Genomic DNA, 13,179 nt, shown 5'->3' with positions numbered 1-13,179 from the left:
AGTTAAGTGAAAGGGGTAAGAAGGGATTAATGCGTAGGCGTAGGATATGTGTACGAAGAATAAGAAGTATCGGGGTGCCTGGGTGGCTCAGTCGGTTGGGCGTCCGACTTCAACTCAGGTCATGATCTCGCGGTCCATGAGTTCGAGCCCCGCGTCGGGCTCTGTGCTGATAGCTTGGAGCCTGGAGCCTGCTTCTGATTCTGTGTCTCCCTTTCTCTCTGCTTCTCTCTCTCTCTCAAAAATAAATAAACATTAAATAATAATAATAATAATAATAATAATAATAATAATAAAAGAATAAGAGGTAGCATGTAGTGATCACTTACCAAGTGCTACAGATTTGGCTAAGGACTTACACACCTGATCTTGTTTGATGATCCCCAAACCCCATGACAGAAGCCGTGCAGGGCAGTAGTGGGAACACAAGATCTAAGGAAGCTTGAGTTCACATCCTAATGTCACAGCCTACTAGCTGCATCATCCTGAACAATTTGGTAACGCCCTCACTTTTTGATCATGAGAATGATGGCCGCACCTCAAAGATAGCATGAGATTATACGAAATGAGGCTTGTAGACCACCTCTCTTGTTACAGGGGACCTTCTCAGGGAAGGCTAACTGGGATGAAGTCACTATCGCAGTTGTACAGGTGAGCTCGGGTGGTCGCGTACTTGTTCAAGACCACGTAGCTAGTAAGTGGCAGAGCTGGGACTTGAACTCACATCTGGGATGTGTCAAATCCTGTATGTGCGGCCGTGCATCACTAGGGTCTGATGGTAGACAGGAGAGGTGTGGTCAGTTCTTTGCTTCCGTAATTTAGGACTGGCCAGTCTGAATGTGAATATGCTCATCCATGGAGAAGCGACCTCCCTTCCCCATGCCCTCCATGTTCACGTGCCCTGCATGTCCACAGGGCAGTGGACACGGCTGATTCTGAACTCTAAAGCCTAAGTTATCCTTATTGGTGGTCATATAACAGATCCCTTTGTCTTTGACATCAGAACCGGATTAATTGGCAGACTCTGCCAGGCACAACTGGACTCAGGAGATTCTACAATGTGAGTAATGAAAACAGCCACACTTGTTGTATTAGTTCTGGTCAATTACTCGAGGCCTCATAAACACTTGTAAGTAGAAACTTTACTGTATCCCTCATGCAGTCTTCGCTGCCCTCCTGCTCTGTCTCCCATGCCCATATGGCTTCTCCCGGAGTCCCAGGAGCTGTATTCATTCAAAAGTCAGTTGGAGAGGGAAATGGTGGGTTGGGAAGTCTGGAAACCTACCTCAGGTCCCAGCTGCTGCTGTTTCTGGTGCATCCACATGGTGTTACCGTTGAACACTGGTCCCATGCAGCCTGCGTGGTTTTGCCGACTGCAGGAAGGCCTTTTGGCTGCTTGAGATCTTAGCTTTGATCAGAATGATATCCTAACCTTAGAATCCAATGGTTTAGCCCTCTTGGGTTTCAAGTGTTTGGTCCATGATTTCTGTAAAGTATCCCCACTGTGTCAGAATGATAGGATCCAAGGCCTCTCCAGCCTTAATCCCATGGTATGTCCTGGATGTTTCTCCATCAGACTTTTAGGGACTCATGTTGACTCTGGGTCACCAGCCAGGATGACCTTCTCTCTCAGTGAGCCCCCACTTTGGGGCCAATCAAGAGATCACAAGCAAGAATGTCTCAGAGTATTTACCCAAAGAAAACTAACTTGAAAAGATATATACACCCTTGTGTTTATTGAAGAATTATTTACAATAGTCCAGAGATGGAAGTAACCTAAGTGCCCATTGATAGACAAATAGATAAGGAAGATGTGATTAATACATATAATGGAATATTATGCAACCATAAAAAGGATGGGATCTTGCCTTTTGCCACAGCCTGGGTGGACCTAGAGTGTATTGTGGTACATGAGACAAGTAGGTGGCTCAGTCGGTTAAGTGTCTGACTTTGGCTCAGGTAATGATCTCATGGCTTGTGGGTTCGAGCTTTGTTTTGGGCTCTGTGCTGACAGCTCAGAGCCTGGAGCCTGCTTCGGATTCTGTGTCTCCCTCTCTCTCTGCCCCTTCCCTGCTAGCGCTCGCTCTCTCTCTCTCTCTCTCTCTCTCTCTCAAAAATAAGTAAACATTAAAAAAATAAAAAAAAGAAACAAGTCATACTGAGAAAGACAAATACTCTATGATCTCCCTCAGACATGGAATGTAAAAAACAAAACAAATGAATAAACAAACAAAATCAGAATCAGACCTGGAAATGCAGAGAGCAAACTGATGGCTGCCAGAGGGAAGGGGGCTTGGGGGACAGGCAAAAAGGGGAGAGGGAGATACAGGCTTCCAGTTATGGCATAAATGAGTCACGGGAATGAAAGGTGTGGTGTAGGGAACATAGTCAATGTTATCGCAACAGCGTTGTATGGCGACAGATGCAGGCTACGCTTACAGGGAGCACAGCTTAAGTAGAGAGAAGTTGAATCGCTAGATGGTACACCTAAAACTAATGTAACATGTGCGTTAACTATACTCAAATTAAAAAATTAATAAATTTTAATAAAAAGAAGATCTCAGTGAATCAGAGGGTCTAAAAACAGTGAGTCACCAAAGGAAAGGGGTCAGGAAATTTCTTTGCATCAGATACCTTGTTCCTTGTGTAAATTTCCCACACGTTCTTGAGAAACCAGCGCTGACGGCAAAGGGCACTGGGAGCGGCCGCCCCACACAGTCCCATCGCATCTTTTCCCCTGGGCCAGGGACTGTCTGCTGGGCTGTAGCCTCCAGTAACTCTTCCCAGAGTAAAGAAGCTCTGCAAGTTTCCTTCTGCGTCTTCTTAGAGACCCATACCGGTAGCCTCCGGGGCGGGGAAAAATCAAGGCATCACGACACTGTCATCCCTCGACATGATTGTTCACCTTTTCCAAACTGGAAGTCAAGGTCCAGGATGTAGCAAGGGGGACTTAATTGTTCTGAGAGTGGGATAGCACAGCCCTAAGCAAGGACGCCTGCTTGTCATGCAGGTGTGACCTGCGCACTGAGAGCTTCTCCGGGAAGGAATAGTGACGTTGTGCCTTTTCTCCCAAAGCCGTCCACGAGGCTGTACTAACAACTCATTGCTGATGAGGCATAACTAACCTGACAGTGGATTGTGAAATGTTGAACCAGTTATTCCAATAACATTTATAGTAGTCTTTTTTTTTTTTTAACAAAGAACAATGTTTGTTTATTTTTGAGAGAGAGAGAGCACAAGCAAGACAGGGCAGAAAGAGAGGGGGACAGAGGATCCAAAGTGGGCTCTGTGCTGACAGCAGCGAGCCCAATGTGGGGCTCGAACCCACGAACTGTGAGATCATGACCTGAACCAAAGTTGGACTCAACCGACTGAGCTACCCAGGTGCCCCTGTAGTAGTCTTTCTTCTCATGCTGCTTTTAGTCTAGACACTGAACAACAACAAAGGGAAAGTACAGCATGCCGTGTGTGAAAGGCGGAGGTATAGCTCTAGCAGAGAATGAGGGGAGTGTGGGTTAGAGTAATCTGGGCCGTCTTCACTCAGGATGGGGCCTTGAAGCTGAAGATACAGAAGGGACCAGGTAGGCCAGTGATTCTTTGCTGAGGGTGACTTTGTCTCCCTGGGGACCCTGGACAACGTCTGGAGCCATTTTGGGTTGGCACGTTGAGGAGATGGGGAGGTTACTACTAGCATTTCATGGATGGAGCCCAGGGACACTGCTGACCATCCTCCAACGAACAGCACAGACCCTGCAGTAGAGAATTCTCTGGCTCCAGATGTCAATAGTGCTGTGACTGAGTCATAGGCTCACAGCTGGGGGGTATGCTCCAGCCACGTCACAAGAGTACGATATCGGCCAAGAAATAACTGGAGGAAAACACCCTCAGAAGCAGCACCATTTGTTCAAATGGACGATCCTGGGGTTGAGCGGAGGCGGTGACGTCTGGGAAGATGGAGGTTGTGTTTGGAGAGCAGCCGAAGCCACACTGGATAAAAGGAGAGAGTCCACTGCTTCTGCCCTGAGGGGTCAGGTGGTAAGGACAGGGAAGAATGAGACAGGTGTCAGCCTGAGGAGGCAGTGGTGGGAACGCTGGAGAGGGCCACCATAGTCACGGCCAACAGGGTCGCTAAACATCCTAAGTTTTGCAGAAAAGCCAGCGTCCTGAAATGTTCCATCTTGGGCAATGATTTATTTTAATGATGTCTAACACTGTGCGATGCAAGAAAAAAAAGCAGGGGAGAGTTTGGTGTGTAGAGCTTCTGTTTGCGACATCTGGGTCAAAGATACGTGGGACTGGGGTGTTCGGACAATATGCTTTTGCTACATTCTGTGACGGCAAAGGGCAGATCGCCCAGCTCATCCTCGACTGTAGGTCTTGAATGTGCCACATTTTTAAGTCAGGAAGGTTCTCGCTTTCCACCTGCACCCCCTTTGCTCTGTCTTTCTCTGCACCTTCCGAACCCAACAGTCAAGATCCAATGCCCCATTGCCAAGACTCACTTAAACAAGATGGAAAGAAAAGACACAAATTCTCCTTAATCCTGGCTGATATGTGACTTTGCTTAGCACTTTGAATACTATTAAGTGTTTGAATTTCTTCCTGTGTCTTTTTCACCGAGATGACTGTCTTTCTGTTTCGCTGACAGCCTCTGCAGGACCAAATTGACAGCTCTTTAAAGGCGGCTGACGAAAAGCAGCATTAATTAAGTCATTGCCGGACTGTAATTGTGTTAAGAAGTAAAAATCTAATATGAGAAAAGGTTAGTGAGTCCTCTCTTGTGTCAGATTTTCTACTCCCTATGAATATTAATGTCCTTAATGAAGACAATCTTTGCCTCATCAAGTCGTTGTTCTGCATTCAGGTGCCAAATCCCGGTGCCATTGATTTGTTTTTAAAGAACAAATATGTCAGGAGAGAGTGACTGTCCTGTTTCTTATCAACATCATAGAGGATGCTTTTGTATTCCTGGAAAGAGTTTATAGATTTTGTGTGCATGTACAAGCTCTTGCCAAGGGGAGGGGGAGATCATGATGCGCGGGCAAGGTAAATGAGTTACAGTAATTTAATATTAGTGTTGCGTTTGATTGCATTAGCTCCTTTTCTGTGTGTGTGAGCAATATTCATATATTAGCAGGGTTACAATCAGCAGTTTTAATGATAAAATAGGAATTCTCTCCAGCAAAGGAGAGGCCTGCGATGTAAGCATTGAAATGAGCTCCGTGAGAGAGTCTGATCCTCCTTTGCTGACGCCCCCCCTTCCTGATGGAGTAGATAATGATGATACTGATGAAGGATGGTTCTTAAGTAGGTTGGGGGCCCTGAGGAATGCAGCTGTACCGAGGAGTGCTGTGTGCCTTTCTCCTCTCCCTTTCTTTCTCTCCTATTTTTTACTCCCACCTCCTCTAATTAAAGATGAAATCTCTTTTCTCTTGGCCAATAAGTGGAATAAGCTTCCCCCCTCCAACCCCGTCCTTTGGCATCACTTGGGTTTCTCTGCTCTAGAAAGTCCAGGGTATCCTGCTCCTGCCAATAAAGTCAGCACTGTCTATTTTTTTCTGGTGACGGTCTGATTGAGTCCGTACATTGAGTCACGCACCTCAGTGATTAGAACCTGTTAACAACATTGGGTTGGGCCGGCAGTAATCGGGAAACTCCAAAAGAGTAAACTGCCTTGTGAGAGGTGGTGCTTTCTACATGTAAGTCCAGGTCAACACGGTTGTTCTGTGAGGGGCAATGACTCCGGGGTCCCTTCGACTTCTGCTCGTCATCTCCAATATGGTTCTTGTCCTCATGGGCCAAGATGGTTGTTGGAACTCTGGCCGTCATGCTCACTTTCAGGATAGTAAACAGGCAGCCTCACATTGCCCAAGAGGGAAGGGGGCCCAAATTTACTGTGATCACATATGTGCTAGGCAGTTCTCCTATATTATTTAATTTTCATGTCATTATATGATGTATCACCGCCTATATTAGTTTTCTATTGCTACATAAAAAATTAACACAAACTCTGTAGTTTAAAACAACACACATTTATTATCTCACAGTTCCGTGGGTCAGGAGTCAGGGTTTGGACTGGCTGGGTCTTGTGCTCAGGGTCTCAGCAGGCTGAAATCGTGTGTTGGTGGAGGCTGTGACTCTCATTCAAGTCCCCGGGTCATCCAAGCCCACTGGTTGTTGGTATAGTTGATTTCCTTGTGGTTGTATGACTGATGCTCCCCTTTTCTTGCTAGCTGTCACCCGGAGACTACTGTCTCTGTCGTCTAGAAGTCATCCGGAGTTCCTTTCCACATGGCTCCCAGAGGCAGTTCACAACATGGCAGTTTGCTTACTTCTGGGCCAGTAGGAACTCATCCCTCTGAAGCTTCATCCTCTTGTGAAGGCTCCTCTGGTTAGGTCAGCCCCCCCGCCCCAGGATAATCTCCATCTGATTAACTCCAAGTCAGCTGATTAGTGACCTAATTATAGGAGTGAAATCCCATCATGTTTACAGGTTTCATTCATAGTCCAGGAAACGGAATGATACACCAGCAGGTAGGAATCTTGGGGGTCATCTTAGGGTCCTGCTGACCATACTTCACCTCTTCTACAAATATGGACATTGAGGCTTATAACGACTAAGAAGCTTGTCAAAGTTTGTGAAGTGGGCTAGGATTGTATCTACGTCTCCAAATCCCATGACGATTTTTTTCAGATAACGTAATACCAACTTATTGTCAATATACATAGAGTGGTTGGCCATGCCCTTGGTTTTGCACAATGTCCTTGAATCAAGTGTCTGTCAGGTGGAACGTAGTCATTAATTCATTGAAGAAGTGTTCATTGAGAATCTTCTGTTGGCCAACCACTAACATGGAGAGACTTTGACATGAGGCAGTATAGAAATGTGGTGAAAAGGGGCTAAGCCTCTCTTAAGCTAGAAGGCCAAAGGCCAGGGTTTGAATTGTAACTCAGTCACATAGTAAGTTTATAGCCCTCTGCAATTCACTTAACCTCAGTTTACTAATCTGTAAAGTGAGGATGATAATAATAGGACTTAGTTCACAGAATTGTTGAGAAATAAAACGCTCAATCAATATTTGTCATGAAATATTTGTGTCTGTGTTGCCTGGTTTTGATGGCAGACTTTTGGAAGTAAGGAGTGAAGACAAGAATCTATTTTGCCGTACCATTATACCTCCCATCAAATACCAAGACTTATCAAAAATTAATTCTTCCTACAGATCTGATAGCACATTTCTGCCATGAGCCAGCTTTTCCCCATCTTCCCAAACACACTTGGGCATTCAGAATAGAGGGGGAAAAATGCACATTTCACTAGTTCTCTCCAAACACAGTGCAGACTGCTAAGCTGTTTCTTCAGAGGGGGAGAATCGAATTGGCTCCAGATTCCTTCTCGGCTGCCAGACCGTGGGAAGTGAGAGAGAATGTCAAAGCTGGCAGTTGACAAACAATAAGATTGTTCCAGAATGAGGAGGATTGGCCTAAGCAATATCCTTCACAAATGTTTTTCTCAGCTTTTAATGAAGAAAGAGAAGGGGGAAAAAAATCCACAAACCCTACCAAGATATTCTGGAGCACGGGGGTCACAATTTGCAAACGTTTTAAGCACAGCAAGGTACCAACTTTGAGTGTATAGGAGGCAAAAACGTTTACACATGCAAGGAATATGTGTAATTAAAGAACTGTCCTTCTAAACAGAAATGAACAATGTGAATATTATCAGTCCCCTTTGATGCCATCCCCATCCTCCTTCCCTCCAAAGAAACCACCGTTAACGAGTTTGAAATATGGCCTTTGACCGTTTTTTGTTTTTAAATCAATTATGTCTATGTTATATTCCCTGAGAAAATACATAGAATTGGTTATTTTTACACAAGACACACAGAATCGCCCGAAGTTCCTTTTACTTTTATAAAAAGTATCACAATGCACAAACCATTCTGCAATTTGCTTGTTTTGTTCAACTAACTGTCTTTCACAGATCTCCCCCCACGTCGATACATATTGATCTTGCTCATTCCTTTTAAACTGCTAAATATCCTACGTTTAATTTGTCTATTCCCCTGTTGACGGTTCAGTTTGTTTCTAACTTTCCAGAATCTATTTGGAAACACATGGCAACTGTGGCTGGCCTGTCATTCTTCACTTTGGTCATATGATTTCAGGGTATTGCCTCTTAATGGTTTTCTGTTTCTGTTTTTTTTTTTTTTATTGTTTGTTTGTTTTTGTTTTTGTTTTTTCCAAATGATACCGGTTGATAGAAGGTTCCTTTGTTTCTTGCAATATTATATACTAACAATAGGTCAGGCAGTGTGTTAGGTTTTGTAGATATCACATCAAGTGTGAGAGTCTCCTCCTGCCCAAAAGCAACTCGAGTAATAAATTCTATGAGACATGTGTGTACAAGTTAATCTGTGGCACATAGTAGGACAGTGGAGATGACAAGTTACAGAGTGTTCCTTGGAAGAGGATTGTCAGTTTGATTTCAACTCTTAGGAACCATCCTTCAAAATATAACAGGTCCTTCCTGGGAACCTTGGTAAAGACAGTCTGTAGCAGGGAATGTGATCTTGGATGATGATTTTGACTTTCCTGTAGATATCACTAAGGGTATCCGTTGGACTATTATTTAAGACGGTGAATGGAGAGACAAGAAGAACAGGGAGAAGAGTGAGCTATGAATTATGTTGACCTAGGATGTGTCTTAGAAGTTAAAAAAAACAATATGAATGATGTATATATGTGTGTGTGTGTTATAGGGGAAAATATGCTGTTTCTGCTTATTCTGATGACCCTAAAAGCTAGGTTTCTAGTATTTGGGGATTTAAACTGCAATTTTTATGATTATGATTAATTGGGGATTTTCAGCCCCCAATTTCCTGTCTTAACCCTCGGGCCTCACTTTTTGTCTACCACATTCTGAGGCTGCTATGTAAGTTTCTCGGCGTTATGACCTTCTAGGTCTCATATTGTGAGCTCTGTATTTTTCTCTGACAGTCAGTAGACCCTGCCCTTTCAACAGCCAGAGGAATGGTCAAGTCCAGGTCCTGGCTAGAGAGCAGGGGTGATCAAAACACCTTCAGTGTAGGGGTTCCTTCACCATGATTGTTTCTCCCCTGTGTGCTCAAATAAAATTATTTCCTACACGAGAGAGCATCACTATGGATCTGTTTGGAAAATCCCTTCCTGATTTTGAAAGGGCTTCAGTGATTTTTTACATTTGTGAACTCTCTTTTAAAGAGAAAAGGAAAGGAAAGGAAAGGAAAGGAAAGGAAAGGAAAGGAAAGGAAAAGAAAAAGAGAAAGCATGTTTTCACAGGAGAAATTAGAGAAAATATATTCCATGGGGATTTTGTTTTGTTAACTGTGGCTAAACAGAATGGAAGTCAAATCCAGACAGGTCTCTCTAACTATAGGTTTTTGACCTTTCTTTTTTTATGTTCTGGAAAGTTAGTTCAAAGTAAATTATTTGTCTCTAAGAAGGGGTACTAGGTATTGGAAAAGTAATACATCAAAATGTAAATATGTACATCTTATGCACACAAGTGAGAAAGTCAGGATGGGTAGGAATTTGTTTTTGAAATAGAAGTTATATTATGTATTAAATTGACTATGGGGTTCCCCTGACTCACAGTTAGATTTTGATTGGAACTGCTTGTAGATGGATGAGTAGCAAAATAATATTTGAATAAGTGCCCATTTACATAAAACATACACCCAGTCTTTAAGAATAACAGTGAAATGTATTATAAGTCAAGGAATTTTTTTTTAATTTCCCTTTTTAAATGTAAAGTGAAGGCTTTCATTTCCAGAAGGATAGAGTATATGTAATTTTCCCTATTCCAAGTAAAGATCCTGGGTATTGTATATATAACCAAATTAAGAAGACACTAAGAGTTGAAGAGAAGAAAGCAAAGAGAAGGAGGCAGAGCAGCACGGGTCTCTGGGCTCAAGGACCATGTGGTGGTGATTTCCCTGGGGTTTCGTTTTACATCCTACAACCCACACTGGGAGCCAAAGAAGCCAGAAACCCAGCAACACCAACAGGTGCACAGAAAAGTGCCCCAACAAAAACCTGTTCTCTCTAGCCCACGGATAAAAAAAAAAAAAAAAAGGGCAGCCTAAGAAGAAAGAAAACGCTTAAATAGCCAGAGAAAGAAATATGGCTCCAACCTCACTCCCACCGGGAAAGGCTAATGGGAAGCTGATCCTTCCCTTTCAGGAGGCTGTAACGAGGTGCCCCAGGACTCCCACCTGATTGGTATCAGAGGACACACCAGGGAGAGACAGGACGACCACCACCGCCCCCCAGTATCAGTCCCTCCCCTCACCCTGCGGTGTCATCAGAGGCCAGTGGGGAGCTAGAAATCCCCTCATCCAGAAGGAATGAAGGATCTTAGCCCTCCTGTGCTGGTGTCATCAGAGGCTGAATGGGGAATCTGGACCTCTCCCTGGAGGCAGAAAAGAAGTGGCCACATGAGGAATCCTTGGAATGTTGAGAACATGGGAACATTCTCTAGTCGAGGGCATCAATGCCAGTGTCAATGTCAATTGTGATATTGTGCCACAGTTTGGCAAGATGTGCCCATTAGGGGAGACTGGGTTAAGGGTGCACTCTGAATTACTTCTTACAACTGCATGGGAGTCCACAATTACCTCAAAATAAAAGTGCCAAATGAAAATAAAATGGAATACGCGGTCTTCTGGTCGTCATCGGATACCTAGTTTCACATTCATCTGTTTTTCACAAAGACATTTAGTGAGGACTGAGTAGGCATCAGGCGGTGAGGATCCTAAAATGTGTGTTTCCATTCCTGCCCTCAAGGATTTATTAATCTCTTGAGGAGAAACCAATCTGTAAAACAATAAAAGGGAAAAAAAAAGTCCTTAAAAATAGAAATGGATTATTTGGAGGCTCCATGTTTTATCATCCTAATCAACTGGCTAAGGGTCCAATGGCACCAAAAAAAAAAAAAGGACTTTATAAAATACATTAGGACTTTCCTAAAGTTCCTACTTTGAGCAATTCAAGAAATGTGCTCCAGCAAGAAGTAACAACCCACCAGTCGTAGGGCGAAACCTGTGCCCACGATGGGTAACTGGGACGTATTGCTGTCTTACACAGCTACTCCTTAAAATCACCATAAGCATCATCAACTTCTTGCATCTTGAAATGGTTTAAATACCCTGTTTTCAAGGTTGTAGACTACACCGGCTCATCACGTGAAGTACCACTTCTGTTTCTCTTTGTTCTGACCCCACCTGTTAGGGTCATTCACTTGACATCCTGAGCATTGCCCCATTCCCACCAATGCCAGGCCACAAAGGGCAGCCCCTGCAGTGGAGGCGAGATTGAGAAACCTCCCCGGTGCAATTCCGACGTGAGATCAGGTCAGCAAAAGGCATCCGCGAAAGCCACTCCAAGGCCAAGTCCACCCTGCTCTCCGGCTTGTTTTCTCTGCCTCCTGCTTCAGTGTTTCCACATCCGCACAGCAAACCCTGCCTTGGAAGCTGACTCTCTCTCCTCTCATGTGTGAACTATTTTCACTGTGGCTTTCGAGATGGTGTTGTTGCCAGATTTAATGTAATGTAGACCAATGTTTCCCAAATTCAGTTTTGCACATTGGTGACAGTCGGTGACAAAGTTTTTGCAGATCTTCAATGAAATAAAGGAAATAAGAAAAACATCGCACACAGTTTGTGAGCCAAATGCATTCAGTTTAAAAAGGGTGGTCCTTTATGGAGATGCCGTTTTTCCTATTTTGGGGGTGATTAAAATGATTTCTCTTCTGTGCAAAGGTGTTTGTGTTGATGATGGTTACATTTTACTTTTTCATGATCTTAGCGTGCAAGAGAAAAAGTTGCCCCTCCCCCATGATGGTCCAGACCTCCCTTCTCTGCAATTTCTCTGTGGTTGAAAACAATTAGCAAAAAATATTGGATGCCATGAATATGCAGTTTTTTAAAGACAAGCAAATATGACAATAGAGCACAGCTTTCCAGAGTCCCGTGGCAAACGAGGACTTGCTCACATACCTGCCCCACCTTGGAAACTCATAGAGCACATTTGCATTTTATAGGCTCTGAAAAGTACAGCTGCAGAGATTCTTAACATTGTATACTACTGCATTTGCTTAATTCATTCAACCATAGTATTCTTCTATTTTCTCTACACAATACAGATTGTTTCACGGTGTACATTTTGGGAAATGCTGCCGTAAGTGACATATGATACGTTTGAGTGGAGAAAATGGCTGGCCTAAGAAATTTGGGTAAGATTAGTTGGGCAGATGTTTCTGAGAGCGATGCATTTGGAGAAAATGTGTTTGAAGGTAAAAAGAAACTTGGCCTGGCTGCAGGAAGAGGCCAAAGAAAAAGATAAAATGAATCTATACTTGCAGCTGCAAAGCAAAACTGCCCACAGGTTCCAGGTAGCCAACCTGAGTGTGTGAAATAGGCAAGGATCCATACTGGGGGGTGGTGGGGAGTGTGGCAAACTGCTGAGCACACGCCATGCTGTTGACCTCCCGTGGATTGTCAGCATTCAAGGAGGTGGGTGTGGTATCTTTTATATTTTGAAGAGAAGCCAGCGATCTAAATCTTTTTTCATGAGAAGTTTCCATTTATTTATTTAGTTAGTTAGTTAGTTAGAGCAAGAGTGAGGGAGAGGGGCAAAGGGAGGGAGAGAGAGAATCCCAAGCAGGTTCCACACTTAGCAGGAAGCCTGATGCAGGGCTCAATCCCACGACCCTGGGATCATGACCTGAGCCGAACTCAAGAGTTGGATGCTTAACCGACTGAGCCACCCAGGTGCCCTGAGAAGCTTCTCTTTTTTAAAAAGTTGATGATTCACAGCTAAAACCAAGATATGAGTGAAATATATGCCTATGTATATGTATTTTTGTATATGTATATGCTGTATACATATATACAATATATATTTATAGGTTGCTGGGTTACAAGCTATGATTGCTTCTTCATTAGGAGATCATTGCAGAAATTATTTGATATATAATAATGAAGTGTACCATATCAAAAATTCTACTGATTTTGGGAATATACAACATCCTAAACAACCATGAATGTTTAGGCTCATTGTCCTATTAGACCAAGATGGCCCCGGTCTGAATTTTCCTTCCCCAGGAGGTCATATTAATGCTGTTTGCTTTTTTTGTTGGAA

This window comes from Prionailurus viverrinus, chromosome A3, assembly GCF_022837055.1.
Source record: "Prionailurus viverrinus isolate Anna chromosome A3, UM_Priviv_1.0, whole genome shotgun sequence".
Classification (NCBI taxonomy): domain Eukaryota; kingdom Metazoa; phylum Chordata; class Mammalia; order Carnivora; family Felidae; genus Prionailurus; species Prionailurus viverrinus.
The sequence above is the reverse complement of the archived record's forward strand: the minus strand, read 5'-3'. Positions refer to the sequence as shown.